We start from the raw sequence: 16973 nt of genomic DNA, 5'->3' as shown, positions 1-16973 counted from the left end.
GCTTTTCCGGGAATGTGTTTGACGTGCAGGTTTGCTCTGTCCCTGGAGTGAGGCTAGCCAGCCTGGGCCTAGGGTTTGAACCAGGAGGTGGCCTTAAGCCCAAAGGGCCCTCGGGCCTGTGGCCCTCGGCCAGGTTCAAATTGTCTTCCTGTCAAACATTCTTCTAGGTGATATAGCACTGGTCTGTGCGTTGCTGTACAGAGGTAACTCGTGGTTGCTGTGATGCTGAAGCCTGTGACAGTGATGTGCCAATCGTGGTAATGGGCACCCATGGTGGACAGTGTTGGCTGGAGCTTCCCGACTAAATCAAGCCTGGAAGCTGGAGCGGCATCCACTTCCAAAATGGCTTGCCTCCGGAAACTCTATGTACGAACAGTGCTCAGGCTGTTCGTTCAAAGGGTCGCAATGAGTCGTCTACGACTCGATGGCATTAAACAACAACAACAACAACCTTGATATTCTGCATCTAAGGTTTTTAGGACATTCCACTGCCACTGTGGAAATCCTCTTTGTGCATGTACATCAGTGTTTTCTTGGAACAGATTCCAAGCAATAAAACTAAGGTTAAAGGGTATGCACTATCACATTTCCATCAGGTTCTGTATCAAATTATGCTCCCACCAATAGTATACCATGATTGCCAAAGGAGCAAATTGTCTTGAAGGAAGTACAACCCCAGTGCTTCTTAAAAGCTGGGACGGTGAAACTTTGTCCTACAAACTCTGGGCATGTTGTCAGGAGGGGCTAGTCCTTGGAGACAGACATCACGCCAGGAAAGGTGGAGGGTCAGTGAAAGAGAGGAAGACTCTCAAGGAAGTGGATTGGCACAGTGACTACAATGGGCTCGAGCACATCTGAGATGGCAAGGTTAAGATCTGTTATTTTCAGGGTTGTATGAGTAGCAGCTGATTGGACAGAATCTAACAACAACCAACAACAATATATGTGCCTATTGCCTTAAGCAATCAACAGTTTTGGATAGTATCAGTCTTCCTGTTATTTTTTCTAATAAGGCAATTGTTTTAATATGAAGATACCTAACACAAGTAAGTCTGAGCACCAATTCTATGTTTATTGGAAAGCTGTAGCCTTTCTTTAGAGAACTGTAGTTCTTATTTGCTGTACATTAAGTAGTAATGTTTTCGGTTTGGTTTTATTTTTAATAAAATTAAATGTGATAAGTCTTTTTTTTTATTCAGGATATCTTGCCTTCATGCTTCTAAGGAACATTCTAGCTGTATTTCATCCAGGAGTGATTGGACTATTCTTTGGGCAATCTGTGTGGAGTTTTTCCTCACTAAAACACAATTTGAATGTGTTCATTCCCCTTTAGTCATGCTTTTCCACTGTCCAGCTTTTACATGCGTAAGAGGCGAATGAAAAGACTATGGCTCAGGTCTGTGATCAAAGTCACATATTCACTGTTTGTTAGCAATCCAATCTCCCATGGATTATGATATCAGAGATCCCTTTTTCTGCTTTTCAAGATTTTAAAGAGGTCTCTTGCCATAGATTTTCCCAGTATATCACCTGATTGTATTATTGTTACTTCCATGGGTATTCAAACAAAATCACTGACAAGTTTCAATTTCTTTAAAATTTATCCTGATGTTGTTTAAGAGTCTAGTGTGAGAATTTTAATTTTATGTTCAAGTGTAATCTATACTGAAGATTGTGGTCTTTTACAGTCATTGGCTACTGTGTCAAGTCCTTTAAAAGTCAGCAAAGTGGTGAAATCTGCGTATTATATAGATTGTTAAGGAATGTTTTCACAATTCTGAGTTTACAGTATTATTCATATAGTTTGTTTTGTCAGATAATTTGTTTAGCACACAGACTTAATAATTAAGGTGAAAAGATACAATTCTGCTACATATCTTCTTGATTTGGAACCCTTCAATAGTCCCTTGTTCTTTTCAAAGGGCAGCCTCTGAGTTCCTTGCTTAGCTTATACAAAACACAATTAAGTCTGCCCGCGAGTCACCTCCATTGCAGCCGCCTTCCTTCCCCCCCCCCCATCCCCCTCCGGATTCCCTCAGCTCTGCTTGGTCCAGCCTGGTCCCAGGGAAGATGAAGTTTGTGTATAAAGAGCAGCATCCGTTCGAGAAGCGCCACTCTGAGGGCGAGAAGATCTGAACAAAATATCCGGACGGGTCCCGGTGATAGTAGAGAAGGCTCCCAAAGCTCGGATAGGAGATCTGGACAAAAAGAAATACGTGGTGCCTTCTGATCTCACGGTTGGTCAGTTCTACTTTTTGATCCGGAAGCGAATTCATCTCCGAGCTGAATGAAGATGCCTTGTTTTTGTCAACAATGTCATTCCACCCACCAGTGTCACAATGGGTCAGCTGTACCAGGAACACCACGAAGACTTCTTTCTATACATTGCCTACAGTGATGAAAGTGTCAATGGTCTGTGAAGCTGCGGCCCTGGAGGTGTGTGTGGGGGCTCCCATTCTACATAGACAAAGGTGCCCCCCCCTTTCTTGACCTCCCCCTTTCTTCAGGCTCAACAACTTCCCTTATTCAAGACCTGCACTACTTCATTTTTGAGGCTTTTTCTCCAGCCCCCCTAGCAGGAGGGATGCCAGCCCCCCTAGCAGGAGGGGTGATGGTGAGAATGGCCCCTAGTACCTCCTTTCCCTTCTTTCACCTTTCTCTGTCACATTTCCTACTTTGCTTCAGACTTCATTGTTGTCAGTCTCACTTCCAATGATTGTTTTGGTTTCTGTTCCTTTTCTAAGCACACAAGGGGTCCAAACCGCAACAATCCCTTTCTTTACTTTCTCTTTAGGAGTGTATGGAAGGGACTGAAATTGTGGAGAGGGAAAGGTAGGAGACACATCAATAAAGAGGAAACCACTAAGATGGGGGGGGGCCGAGAACGCAATTAAGAGTTCTAAGATTCGCATCTTCCTAATCCTCTCTATATTTTTTAATGATCTACACAGTTAAGTGCTTTTCCTAGTTATTTTTATGTATTTCAGTAATTAAAAATATAATATTTCACTGCAAGTGGTCAGAGCTCACTTGTCTGTGTCAGGAAATTTGGATGACCTGGCCAACTAATTTGAAGAGTTCCATAGTTGTACCCATTCCAAAGAAAAGTGGGCCAATGGAATATGGAAATTATCAAAATGGTACTGGAATCAGATGTGAGTAAAATGATGCTGCAGACAATTTTAAAAAACAGTACATAGACAAGGTGCTGCCAGAAATTCATGCTAGACTGAGAAAAGTACATGGAAAGAGGGATATTATTTGTATTTTAGATGAATCTTGGCTGAAAGCAGAAAGTATGAGAAATATGTTGAGCTGTGCTTTAGTGACTATAAGAAAACATTCATTTGTGTGGATTATTAAAAATATGGAGAATTGAAAGGAAAGAGAATTTCAGAATACTTAATTCTGTATTATTTAACCAGAGTAAGAAGGAAGATATGATTTAAATTAAAAAAAGATCTACAATGGGTTTGGTTCCTATTCCTTCACATTCATTATACTGAAACTGAATAACTAATCAGCAAAACTGGATTATATATAAAAGAAAAATGTGGCATCAGGATTGGCAAAACCCGTCCTTTCAACAATGGGGTGTTTTACCTCCAAGGTCTCTGGCTGTTTTGGGAAAATTGTTTTGATATACTTTAATTTTCCCTAAAAATCTACCTTTTATACCAGAAAACATGATGCCCCAAGATATTCAAGCTAAAGCTTGTAATATAGAGTCCACACAACATAGAAGACATGAGGAGCACTGCCTCATGGCTGGCTTTGAAATGGGTGTGGTTACCTGTATAGGGTTATGGACAACAGCTCTGGGAATCTAATTGTCAATGATTTCATCTTGCTTGAATCCACAATCAATACTATTTGCATTAAGATATATTGCATTAGTTAAGTGCTGTCAAGGACTTGTCCAAAGTACTCAGGAGCAATGATGTCAGTTTGAAGACTAAGGTGCAACTCATTCAAGCCATGGTCTTTCCAATCACCTGCTACATATTTGAGAGCTGGACAATGAATAAGGATGACATAAGAATGGATGCCTTTGAACTGTGATGATGGAGACGAGAATATCCCATAGATTCCCAGAAAGAACAAATAAATATGTCTTGGAGAAGTTGTAGTCAGAGTGCTCTTTAGAGGCAAGGATGGTGAAGATTCATCTCACATACTTTGGGTATGTTGTTAGGTGCCCCTTGGAAAGGGAGAACATGCCTGGAAAGCTGGAGGATCAGTGAATGCCAGAAGGACCCTATGGAGTCAAGTATATCAGAGATAATGATGATGTTGTAGAGAGAGCAGAGTTCAGATCTGTTGTTTATAGTGTCACTGTGAGTCATACTCAGCAGCATCTCACAATAATTAAATTTTATCGCATAACATAACTCCTGAGCTTATTTAGGTGGTTGTTGTTGTTATGTGCTGTCGAGTTGTCTGCGACTCATAGCAACCCTATGCACAACAGCCCTAAACCCTGCTCTATCCTTCGCCAACCACACTGCCTCTGACACACCCATCCCGATTACCCCAGTCACCGAATCAATCCATCTCATAGAGGGTCTTCCCCTCCTGCGCTGTCCCTCCACCCTCCCAAGCATGATGTCCCTCTCCAAGGACCCGTCCCTCCTGGCAACATGTCCAAAGTATGTCAGACAAAGCCCCAGAATCCTTGCCTCCAAGGAGTAGCTTGGTTTAATCCTCTCCAAGATGAGTCTGTTTGTTTTCCTGGCAGTCCATGGTACATTCAGTACCCTTCTCCAGCACCACAGCTCAAAGGCATCAATTCTCCTTCTAAACTCCTTGGTCATTGTCCAACTCTCTGATGCATAACAAGCTATTGCAAAGACCATGGCCTGTATCAGGCGCACCTTAGTCTCCAGAGAGACACCATTGCTCTTGAGTACTTTAGAGAGGTCCCTAACAGCAGACTTTCCCATTGCGATATGCTTTTTGATTTCCTAACTGCTGGTGCCAAGAGTGTTGACTGTGGAGCCGAGCAAACTGAAGCTGTGAACAATCTCAATCTCTTCGCCATCCATCCTGACGCTGCCAATTGGTCCAGTGGTGAGAATCTTTGTCTTCTTGACATTGAGCCTCAGTCCATACTGAAGGCTGCAGTTCTTGACCCTTTGCAGCAAGTGCATGAGGTCCTCCTCAGTTTCAGCAAGCAGGGTTGTGTCATCTGCAAAGCACAGATTGTTAATAGATCTTCCACCAATCCTGATGCCACAATTCTCCTCATAGGTTACCTAGTTTTTAATCTCTGAATCTCTTCTTTTTCTTGATTCTGTATATGCATAATTGGGGGGGGGCTCCTCTCTCTAATGTTGGAATTTCCCCAGATCTTGGCAATCTTGAGTTATCTGCTCAATTCTAATCCCACTGCTGTCAAATCACCTGTAATTGATAGCAATCCTCTATTGCATTTCTGATGCTGAACATAGTACTGGGAGGATATTTGCTATCCCACCTTTTCCCTCTGGATCACTAATGGATGAAAACTGCTTCAACAGTACAGACCAGTACAGGTCACCACATTGTCCTCTCCAGACAAAGTCACCAGAGCTCCTATAGGTTTGAGTCAGAGTATACAAGTAAAACACTGGTGAAAATCTAAGCATCTGAATGGAACCTGTCAATATTGTATGTTTACCCACAGCTGTCCAGTTGATTTACATTTATAAAGCCCCACCATAAAACTTCCAAGGTTATAAACAGAAAGATAACTGGTAAAAACATGTATGAGGATCCAAGGGTGGGAGGGTAGGAGTTGGGGGGGGTGAGAGATGGGCAAGGGAAGTTTGCACAATCTGATGGTTAGAGGGAAGGGTGGATAAATGGGCAAGATCCGGTGTGAAAAACAATGTATATGAACTCTGCTCTGTCAGTAAACTATTATAAAATGAAAATTTTATTTTAAAAAATTTCCCATTTTTATGAGAAAGGATTGCCTATAGCATTTTTCCTCGGAGCCACTAGTGGATTTGAATTGATGTCCTTTTGGTTAGTAGCACAACAAACTAACTAGTAGTAAACACTAGTAGTAACTCTACTTAGCTGGACTATATAATAATTGATTTAATAATAGAATGTAGTTGCTGTTGTTAACTGCTGTCAAGTCATTGACGACTCATAGCAACCCTATGAACAAAAGACCTGAAAACACTTGTATAACTTTCATTGTTTCTCTTAGTTCAAAGAGTTTCCAGAGGCAAGCTATTTTGGAAGTAGATGCCACTCCTGCTTCCAAGCCTATTTTAATCTGAGAGCTCCACCACTGTCCCCATGGGTAACCACTGTTGCACTTGACAGATTAGTATCACAGTGTTTAGCATTATAGCAACAAGTTATCTCTGTAAAGCAAATTGACAGACCAGTGCTATACCACTTAGAAGATGTCTGACCAAAACCAATTAAAACTAGGCCTGAGGGACACAGATTAAAATCACCCATCTTTGGCTTGGTAGCATAACTTTCTATCCACTAGGTCAACAGAGCTATCTCTATGACTCACTGCAATTTTGTGAACAACAGATCTAACCCTTTCTCTAGGATGGAAAAGATGAACTTGGTTACAGAAATGAAACTGGAGATAGGATGATAGAATTTTGTACAATGATGTATTCATTGCAAATACCTGTCTTAAAAAATATTAATTGCTATTATATACATGCAGACTTCACCTGACAGACAACACAGGAATTAGACTGACTATATCTGTGAAAAGAATCAATGGAGAAGTTCAATGTCAGCAGTCCAAAAACGGCCAGGAGCTGACCATGGAACAGTTATTCATGTGCAAGTTCAAATTGAAACTGAGGAAAATGAAAATAAGTTCATAAGAATCAAAACATAAACTTTTGTCTCTGGCAACTGAACTTAAAACCCATCCCAAGAACAGATTTGATATACTGAACACTAATGACCAGAGACCAGATGAGTTGTGGTATGACATCAAGCACATTATCCAGGAGGAAAATAAAAAGTCATTACAAAGACAGAGGAGGGGAAAAAAATACCAAAATGGACATCAGAAGAGACTGTGAAACATGAACTACAATGTAAGGAAGCCAAAACAAAGGGAAGAAAATAAGAGAGCAGAAAATTTCAAAGGGCAGCTCCAGAATACAAAATAAACATTATAATAAAGCATGCAGACTTGGAGTGAGATTTCCCTCTCCTTGCAACAGCCAGGTACCAGTCAGTTTCTGATCTTGTAGTAAACAAGGCAGTTGTTCCTGGAGGCAATCAGATTCCATGGCCTCAGGATTTTCCTTCCTTTATTGTACCAGGAAAATACAAATCAATTCTTTTACCGTGGACGGTTGCCTGAGAGTTTTGAAGATCTTCTATTAAAATAAAAGGTAGAACTGAAACAATAAACAAATAAATGGGAAGCCTGATGAAACCTCCTGACAAGAAACAGTACTGTCCACAGGAGGGTTTTATTGTGCAAAAGCAACCTCAACAGTTATTCATTAGTGGTTTTCATTTGCCTTTTGTCTGTTTATCATTATAAATATATCTAACATGCAAATTTAGCCAACTCAACTTTTTGCAGTGCACAACATACTGACAACAGTTACACTTTTCAACTGTGCAACCCTACCCTGCCCTTAATCTTGTGATATTTTGTGCCAAATATTTGGTTACTCAACTGTTATTGTATATGTGGTATTCTGAAAGTATTTTTCCAGTTGGAAGCTTGCCTATTTATTTATTTATTTTGGTGTCTTTTGAGGGAGGTCTGGTGGGCTAGTGGGTAAGGAGTTATGCTGCCAACTCACAGGAAAGAGGTTCAAATCTACCAGTTGCTCCATTGGCAAGGGATGGAAAATCGCCTTCCAGGTCATTTACAGCCTCTGAAAACCCACTGGAAAGTCAGTTATGAGTTGGCTGCAACTCAATGGCAATGAATTTTAGAGTTGGGTTTTTATGAGCAAAAGTTTGGGGTTTTGGGGTTTGGGTTTTGGTTGGTTTGTTGTTGTTGTTTTAGTTTTTATAAGAAGTAAATAATCCATGAGCAGACAATATTTCATAACAAAGCTATATTTTATTATTCCAACTTTACTTTGTGAGTCTACAGATTATGTTGTGCTGCTTCTGCTTTGAACTTTTCCTGGAATTTAAGAAAATATTTCCCTTGGTAGGTAATCCTTTCCCTGCTTACTTTTTTGGCTGATTCCTACACAGAAACTGAAAGGAATTTATCCCCAAGGGGAGCAGTTATTTTAGATTTTACTAACAGGCCATTAAACATTCCTCACCCCTGCAACATTCCCTACTTTGCTCTTTTTGTTTTAGAGAAAGCTCTGATTTTGTTTCATTTTCAGCTGGACTTGAATGGCACCAACTAAAGCCTCTTAGTTTATATTTCCAGGTAAAAACTTTAAAAAATTGTAAGTTTCTATTAAAGCATGTGAAATAGTTCTAATATTTGGGTATTTTATGCTGCAAATAGGTTAAAAAGTTAGCAAACTAGCTACTTACTAATATCATTTAAGTAAGAATTATTGTGTTTATTTGTTTAGTTCTTTTTAAGTAGGAGTATTTCCCAATATTTCAAACTTTATAGAACTATAAATAAAGTTATTTTTGTATATCTAGATAAAATTAAGTGTTAAACAGAAGTACAGATTTGTTTGAAAGTTTTATAAGAACATTAAGGATCAATGTTATGCATTGTAAAGCTTCTGAGTGAAGTAAAAGTGATAGTATTCCTTTGTGAAGATGTTTAAATTTCTAAATTTAGTGTTTTAAAAGTTTACTAAGAAGACATGAAGAAAATTTTCAAATGGAGAAAAAAGAATAAATTAATGAAGGTTTACAGCTAATACTTAATGTTCAGGAGAACAAAAAAGACAAAATTTACTTGATTAAAATGATACTATAATTATAGTACAATTAAATTTTACTTTTAGAAACACTAAACAATTCTTATTAAAATTCTTATGCAAAATTATGTAAACTACTGAAAATAAAGAAGCTAAACTATCAATAGCATAAGAATCGAGAGCTCATTTTATAAATATTATTTAAAAAATTTTGATGAGATCATTTAGGTACTGACTTTATAAAAATTATGGATAAATAGAATTGTGTTGTTATTGTTATGTGCCGTCGAGTCGCTTGCGATTCATAGCGACCCTATGTACAACAGCCCTAAACTCCGCTCTGTCCTGCGCCAATCGCACTGTCTCTGACACTCCCATCCCAATTATCCCAGTCACTGAATCAATCCACCTCATAGAGGGCCTTCCTCTCCTGCGCCGTCCCTCCACCCTCCCAAGCATGATGTCCCTCTCCAAGGACTGGTCTCTCCTCACTACATGTCCAAAGTAAGTTAGACGGAGCCTCAGAATCCTTGCCTCCAAGGAGCCACCCGGTTTAACCCTTTCCAGGACGAATCTGTTTATTTTCCTAGCAGTCCATGGTATTCTCAATACTCCTCTCCAGCACCACAGCTCAAAGGCATCAATTCTCCTTCTATCCTCCTTGGTCATTGTCCAACTCTCTGATGCATAACAGGTGATTGCGAAGACCATGGCCTGTATCAGACGCACCTTAGTCTCCAGAGAGACACCACTGCTCTTCAGCACTTTGGAGAGGTCCCTAACAGCAGACTTTCCCATGGCAATACGCCTTTTAATTTCCTGGCTGCTGGTGCCAAGACTGTTGACTACGGAGCCAAGCAAACTAAAGCTGTGTACAATCTCAATCTCTTCAATTAGGCCCATTTTTTTGAAAAAAAGGACAGGGGAAATAATTGGGAGCATGTGGGTAAATAAAGATGTCTCTTTCCTTAGCTAGCCACAGATGGCATGCTCCATCCTATCAAGTTGAGATGAGGTATGGACAACAGGATATTTAAGCTCCTTTGGGAGTTTAAATTCAGAGCCCTTGAGGTCCAGGACCTGGCTCCTCACAATCATCAATCACTGACTTGGAATTTTCAAAGCAAGAAAATTTCCATGTACATATGGTATGATACACAGAAGATTTACATTCTGCAACAGAACCAACTTCTCTGTCACTAGGAAAAATCTAGTTCTACTCAGGTGCTCTGCTGGCCTATGGCAATAAGCTGTGCCACAATCCTGAAGCCACTACTCAGTTTATTTGTTTTCATTACCTTCCATCCTCCTTTTGCCATTGCTTTCCAACATACTAATTGTTCTCTGACTTTACTTACATTGTTTCAGCTACCAGTCAGCTAAGGTATTAGCTTTTCCCTTAGATCCTACATATTACATTTTCTAAAACTAAAGTGTATTAGGACAAAAAAAGTTATGATATAGTTTGATTCAATGATGAATGGTGACAGCTCTTAAATGACTACAGTAATCAATGCTCAATATTGAACAGAAATTTTTATGTTGAGATGAGCTAATAGGAGGATAACCTGGACAGTGCTATTTGTTGAAATAAAGTGAAGTGGGAGAGAGTTGAGATATGAACAAATATCTCATCAAGAAAGATGATTTGAGTGAGTGAAGTTATAAAATAAGACACTGAAGAGGGAAAATGGAGCAGGTGCCGTACTCCTCTCGCAATCACAAAAAGTAAGAGTATGTTCAAATTTATATGTACTTGAATATAGAACAACATGAGGAAATGAGAAGGGCATCTTCTGGCTGAATGGAAATTGTGTGAAATCTTTCAAAGATGAAGAGAAGATGGGAGTGAACTTAAAAATAGAAAACTACAGCTTTGACTATACCTGGAGGAAACTGCTTATATGAGAGCTTGTATGGAAAAGACTTCAGATTAAACATTTTCATAAAAACATTAATAATAATAAAAAAATGAAACAATGCCTATACAGCATTAAAGGAAAATTACTTTGAAGCTATAATTCTATTTCCAACAGTTGGTGTGTCAGCTTGGCTGCCTGTAATTTTTTGGTTTGGCAAGTTATGATGTAGTCCTTTGCTTGATAAGGTCTGGTACAATGTCATTTTCCCTTGATGAGATCTACCAAAACACAGTCATCTCCATGAAGAGATCTACTATGAGTAGTTAATCAGTAAAAAGAGAGTTTTATTAGAGGCGTGCCCTGCATCTGAAATATATGTGGACATCTGGCAAAGTACCCCTGATTTTTGCTCGATCAGGATTCCGCATCTAGCTCCTCCTCATCTGACCTTTGATTAACTGAAATTGAGCCAGTGGCTTATCATATTGCTTACCAATTTTAGATTGATAATAAGCCTTGTAAGCCACCAATCTACTGTCAGCCCTACTGATCGTGGGTTTGTTGCCACATGTGCAGCTACACAAGTGAGGAAAAACTTTAAACTGGACCTATTTTACATATATGACACTACCCATACATACAAAAGGATGAACTATTAATACAACTATTATTCATATATAATAATAAAACACTAAAGTCACACATGCATAAATTGAGGATTCCTATTAACTGCTGTAGCCTGATACGTAAAGAACATGCATTAATTGGTGACTGGAATGCAAAAGTTGAAAACAAAGAAGGGCTGGTAGTTGGAAAAGACAGCCTTGCTGACAGAAATGAAGGAGATTCCTATGATAAAATTTTGTATGTTGTTGTTGTTGTTAAGTGCCACTGAGTCGCAGGTGACTCATAGTGACCCTATGAAGGAGAGTCCTCAACACTAGGGTGTCTCTCATCCTCTCTCCAGGTTCATAGGGTTTCTGGAGGCAAGCTATTACGGAAGTGGATGCCACTCCTCCTTTCAAGCTTGTTTTAATCGGGGATCTCCACCCCACTCTCTGTCTGCATTGGGTAACCAGCCATTAATGCATTTGACACATCACTATCACAGTATTCTGCCTCACAGTAACCACAAGTGACCGCTGTACAGCAACTTGTACACAGGGCTGCAAAGATTTTCACAAGAAAACAAAATAATAAAACTGTGCCTATACATAAGAACCTCACCTGACAGACAAAGGAATCAGATTCACTACATCTGTGGAAAGAGTCCATGGTAGAGCTCAACGTTTGCAGTCAAAACCGGGCCAAGGCACTGGCTATCAAACAGATAATCATTTACTCACGTGCAAGTTCAAATTAAAATGGAATAAAATTAAAATACGCCAGGAGACAAAAATGTAACCTTGAATTTATCTCAAAAGAATGACGAAAGATCAGATGAGCAAACTGTGAGATGACATCTAGCACATCATCCATGAGGAAAACAGAAGGATGCTGCAAAGACAGGGAAGAAATAAAATAAAAGATGTCAGAAGAGACTCAGAAACCTTCACTAGAATTAAGAGGGGACAAAACAAAGGAAAATAAATGCTAAATGAAAAGAAATGAGGATTCCAAAGGGCATATAAAAAAAAAATACACAAAGCGGAGTATTATAAGAAACTGTGCAAAGAGCTGGAGTTAAAAAACAAACAAACAAAAAAATAGTAACTTCCGAGTTTCTCAAATGGAAAGAACTGAAGAACAAACTCACGCTTCAAGTTGCAATAATGAAAGATTCTAGAGGCAAAATCTTAAATGATGCAAGAAGCATCAAAAGAAAATAAATGGAAAAAATTTAAAAAAAATGGAATACCCAGGATCATTACACAAGAGAAGTCAATACTGAAACATCTCAGGAAGTAGACTATGATCAAGAATCAGGGGTAATAACAAAGGAAGAAGTTCAGGGTGCACTGAAGGCATTGATAAAAATGAGGCCCATGAACCAACGAAATGCCAACTGAGGTATTTCAGCAAACAGATGCAGGCCTGCATATGCTCATCAGGCTGTGCTAAGAAATCTGGAAGAATGGTACCTGGCCATCTGACTGGAAAAGATCCATACTAGTTACCATTCCACAAAGAGATGGTCCAACAGTGTGTGGAAAATATCTAACAACATCATTAAAACCACATGTCAGTAAAATCTCACTAAGGAGTATTTTAAAATGCCTAGAACACTACATCAACAAGGAACACCAAAAATTTCAAGCTGGAATCAAAAGAGGCCATAAAACCAGGGATGTTATTGCTGATGTCAGATGGATCTTGGCTAAAAGTAGAGAATACCAAAAAGATGTTTATTTGCACTGTATTGACTATGCAAAGGCATTCTACTATGTGGACCATAATAAACGTGTGTGGATAACATTGGGAAAAATGGGAATCTGATGCTCATGTGAAACCTATACACAGACTAAAAAGCATCTGTCTGAACAGAACAATTCATGGTTTAAAATCAGGAAAGGTGTGAGTCAGGGTTGTATCCTTTCTCCCTATCTGTTTAACTTGTATATTTAGCAAATAATTTGAGAAAATGAACTATTTGAAGAAGAATGTGGCATCAGCATTGGCGAAGACTCACAAACTGTTTTATGCATGACACAATTTAGCTTGCAGAGAGTGAAGAAGACTTAAAGAACTTTTTGAAGAAGACAAAATAAAACTACTGACTTCAATTCAGGCTATTTATCAACATCAAGAATTTAAAAATCCTCACCCCTAGATAAACAGACAGCATTATGATAAAGAAAGGATTGAAGTTGTCAACTGTTTCATTTTACTTAGATCCAAAATCAACACCCATGGTGGTAGCAGTGAAGAAATCAAAAGACATGTTACTATGCAGCATTAAAAAACAAGGAACTCATGAAATATGCAAAATGGATGACCCTGGCGGACATTATGCTGAGTGAAAAATCTCAGTCACAAAAGGACAAATATTGCATAGGGTCACTGCTGTAAAACAAGACTGATATCAGGGTTCAGAGAACACAGAAAAGGAGGGGAGGAAGATGTATATTGCATTGAAACAGATGAGGGAGAGAACTGTTTAAAAGGGATATGTGAATGGGTATTCTTGTCATTACAGAAGTCCAGAGTGAAGGCTGCATAATGGAGTGGACTTAAGGGGAGGGATTGTATTAACAATGAAAGAGTTTTTCTTTTTCTTTTCAAGGAGAAGAGTGAATTGTAGGGGAGGAGGTGGGCAGGGAGAAAAGTGCAACAATGAATGACTGGAAACCCTAAGCCTCTGTAAACTTTCATTAAAATTAATTTTTAAAAAAGGAGAAAAAAAAAAGACATGTTACGTTAGGAAAATTTACTGTCAAGGACCTCTTTAAAGTACTAAATAGCAAGACATGTGATCTAGCCATGGTATTTCCGGCTGCTCATATGCATCAGAAAGTTGGACAATAAGTAAGGACAAAGAAGAGTGGATGGCTTTGTATCGTGGTGTCTGGAGAAGAGTACTGAATATCCCAGGGAGTATCAAAAGAACAAAAAGTCTGCATTAGAGGAAGTACAACCAGGTTGCTCCTTAGAAAGAAGGATCATGAAACTCTGTCTCACATACATCATCCAGGTTGTCAGGAGGGGCCATCATGCTGGGAAAGACAGAGGGTCAGAGAACGAGAGAAAGACCATATAATATATGAAGCAGCACAGTGAGTCCAACACTGGGCTAGTGCATGGTGAGATCAAGAAGGTGGCAAGGGATGGGGCACGGTTCTGATCACTGTGAATCATAGGAACCTGACAGCACCTAGAAAGAAGAGTGACTGAATACAAGAGATATTAATTTTGCTTGTTTAGAGAACCAAGTCCAAGATACTACTCTAAACAGAATATGCTGAGGTATTCAAGATACAGAAAATATTACAAGCTATATGCTATGGGCAAATCTTGAATAATCCAGGAAGCACCAAAAGAAGATGTAAGGAATACAATGAATCACGGTCCAAAGGAGAATTTGCTGACACAAAACCATTTCAGGAAATAGCTTATGATCAAGAAACAATGTTGAAGAAAGAAATTAAAGTTGTAATTGAAGGCACTGGTTAAAAAAAAGATGGAATACCAACTGATATATTTTATCAAACATATGCTTTCCTCGATGTACTCACCAGGCTGTGCCAAGATATTTGTTGTTGCTATTGTTAGGTGCCAACATAAGGTGCTGTTGTTGAGTTGAGCATCTAAGGTGAACTTATAGCAAACCTATGAACAAAAGATCTGAACCCTGTTCTATCCTGTGACATCCTCCCACTTTCTGACACGCAAGAGCCCATTGTGGCTCACCTTATCAATCGACCTGGTTGAAGGTCTTCCTCTCTCGCCGACCCTCCACCCATCCCAGCATATATCCTCCTCTAAGAAACAGCACCTCTAGCAACATGTTCAAAGTATGTGAGGCAAAGCCTCATCATTCTTGCCTCCAAAGAGCACTGCAGCTGCACCCTTTCCAGGACATAACTGTTGGTGACAGAAATGAGGCTGGAAATAGAATGATCTAATATTGTTTGTTCAATGATTTATTCACTGCAAAACCTTTTTCAAACAACACAGTGTGATTTTATACATGGACTGCATAGGAATTAGATTGACCATATCTGTGGAAGGAATCATTGGGAAAACTCAGTATCAGCAATCAAAATTAGAACAGGGGTGGATTGTGAAACAGACCCTCAATTACTCATATCCAAGTTGAAATTGAGGCCTATGAAAAAGAAAACAAATCCACAAGGAGGAAAACACAATTTTGAGTCAATTCACCTAAATTCCAAAATAATCCTAAGAACAGGGTTGAAGAATTGAACACCAATGACTGAAGACTGGATGAGTAGTGGGATGACACCAAGGATATCATCAAAGAAGAAAGAAAAAAGGTCATTACAAAGACACAGGAGAAAGAAAAAACCAAAATGGATTTCAGAAGAGACTCTAAAGTTTGCACTAGAGTGTTGAGAAGCCAAAACAAAGGGGAAAGATGCTGAAATAAAAGAGATGAAGAGAAGATTTCAAAGGGCAGCTCCAGAAGACAAAGCAATTATAATGCAAAGTGCAGAGAGCAGGGATTAGAGAATAAAAAGGGAAGAAAGAACTTGTTCTGCATTTTTCAAGTTTTGTTTTTAAGCTTAGAGAACTGAGAAATTTAAGCTTTAAATCGTAATACTGATGAGCACTATGGAAAATATATTGAATAATCCAGGGAAGGAAAAAAGATGGAGGGAATACACAGTCACTCTATGAAAAAGAATTGACTGATACTTAAAAATTTCAGGAAGTACCATATGAGCAGGTGCCAATGGTAATGAAGGAGGAAGCTGAAGCTGAATTGAAGGTATTAACAAAAAACCAAAAACCAAAAAACAAGGCCCCAGGAATCCATGGGATACCAATTCACTTGTTTCGATTAACAGATGCATTTCGGGATGGACTCACCAGTCTCTGCCAGAAGTTTGGAGGACAGTTGTCTGGCCAATGGATTGGAAGAGATCCATGTGTGTTCCTATTCCCAAGAAAGGTGATCCGACTGAATGTGGAAACTATTGAACAATATCATTAATATACATGCAAGTTAGATACTGCCAGAGATCATTAAAAAATGGCTATAATAGTACATTCACCAGTTCGCTCCCCTCTCCAAAAAGGAAAAAAAAAAATAGTACATTCATAGGGAATTGCCAGAAGTTCAAGCAGGGTCCAAAAGAGGCTGGGACACCAGGGATATCATTGCAGATGTCAGATGAATCCGGGCTGAAAATAAAGAATGCTGTTTTGTTGTTTACCATAGAGTCAGAACAGACCCATTGCTGAACCTCTGGCAGGTTTTCAGAGGCAGTTAATCCAATGGGAGGAGATTGCTGATCCTTCTCCTACAGAGCAGCTGATGGACTTGAACAGCATGCCTTTGGGATAAAAGAATACAAGAAGAATATCTATTTGTGCTTTACTGACTATGCAAAGGTATTTGACTGTGTGGATCCTAACAAGTTATGGCTAACATTGAGAAGAATGGGAATCCTAGAGCACTTAATTGTGCTGATGTGAAACATATACCTGGACCAGGAAGCTATTGTGCAAACAGAGCAAGGGAACACTGTTGTTGTTGTTGTTATGTGCCGTGGAGTCGTTTGCGACTCATAGCGACCCTATGTACAACAGCCCTAAACCGTGCTCTATCCTGTGCCAATCTCATTGCCTCTGACACACCCATCCCGAG

The 16973-nt window shown here is 39.2% G+C and overlaps 1 protein-coding gene and 1 pseudogene across 1 annotated transcript in view; one reads left to right on the top strand and one right to left on the bottom strand.

The window, feature by feature from the left end:
* Window positions 1-16973, bottom strand: part of CENPP (centromere protein P) — a 565831-nt gene that overhangs the window by 126860 nt on the left and 421998 nt on the right. The gene's annotated exons all lie outside the window — the stretch shown is intronic.
* Window positions 2071-2420, top strand: LOC102866859 (annotated as a pseudogene).

The sequence above is a fragment of the Elephantulus edwardii genome, unplaced genomic scaffold (genome assembly GCF_000299155.1).
Source record: "Elephantulus edwardii isolate Elephantulus edwardi_28Jun2011 unplaced genomic scaffold, EleEdw1.0 scaffold00292, whole genome shotgun sequence".
In the NCBI taxonomy this organism is placed as follows: Eukaryota; Metazoa; Chordata; class Mammalia; order Macroscelidea; family Macroscelididae; genus Elephantulus; species Elephantulus edwardii.
The sequence above is the reverse complement of the archived record's forward strand: the minus strand, read 5'-3'. Positions and strand labels throughout refer to the sequence as shown.